Below are 777 nucleotides of genomic sequence, written 5' to 3' on the forward strand. Positions count from 1 at the left end.
ATATTACACTATACTATATTAACGTCCTGAATTATTAAGGTGTCGTGTATTTTTATTGAATCGTATAAATTTTGGGCTCGTAGTTTACTATTCCATCAAACATTATAATTATTAATATAATTAGGATGAGATGCCGAGAGTAGTTATTGAAGAGAGAGTAGTTGTAAACTCGTGTAGTTGTTCACATATTTTATTTTTATTTAGTTTTTTAATAATCCAAATACACATTATAACAATGACGTCTTACCAGATGCGCGACATGTGGCTCTAAACGCAAGATATCCCTCATAATATTAAATGCTATGGCAGTATTATTATTATTATTATTGTTATTATTATTATTACTGTTATTATCATTATCATTATTATTATTACTATCCTTATTATCAAATCATTATTACTCTACGAAGCATTTATCGCGGCATCTGGTACAGTAATACAGACTGTAAATAAATATGTGTATTGAATGTATATTATAATACAGATTATATATATTCTGGCCCACAGACCCAGCTGGCCGGCATCGTAAGTGGATCAGAGGCCCGGGTCAGCGATGAGGCCCTGCGTCAGTTCGACACTTGGTGGGCCATCCAGCTGGCCCACGCGTCCTCCCCACGACACCCACCTGCTCCCCACCTCACCCCACACATCCCCCAGCCTCCCCCAACACATCTACTTAACCCCACATCCCCACACTTCCATCCCCCATCCCCCCACATCCACCCACAAACTTCCCCTCACTCCTCTGGGGGGAATTTGATCCCCCAGAGCAATAAC

The sequence above is a fragment of the Hyalella azteca genome, unplaced genomic scaffold, assembly GCF_000764305.2.
Source record: "Hyalella azteca isolate HAZT.00-mixed unplaced genomic scaffold, Hazt_2.0.2 contig5737, whole genome shotgun sequence".
In the NCBI taxonomy this organism is placed as follows: Eukaryota; Metazoa; Arthropoda; class Malacostraca; order Amphipoda; family Hyalellidae; genus Hyalella; species Hyalella azteca.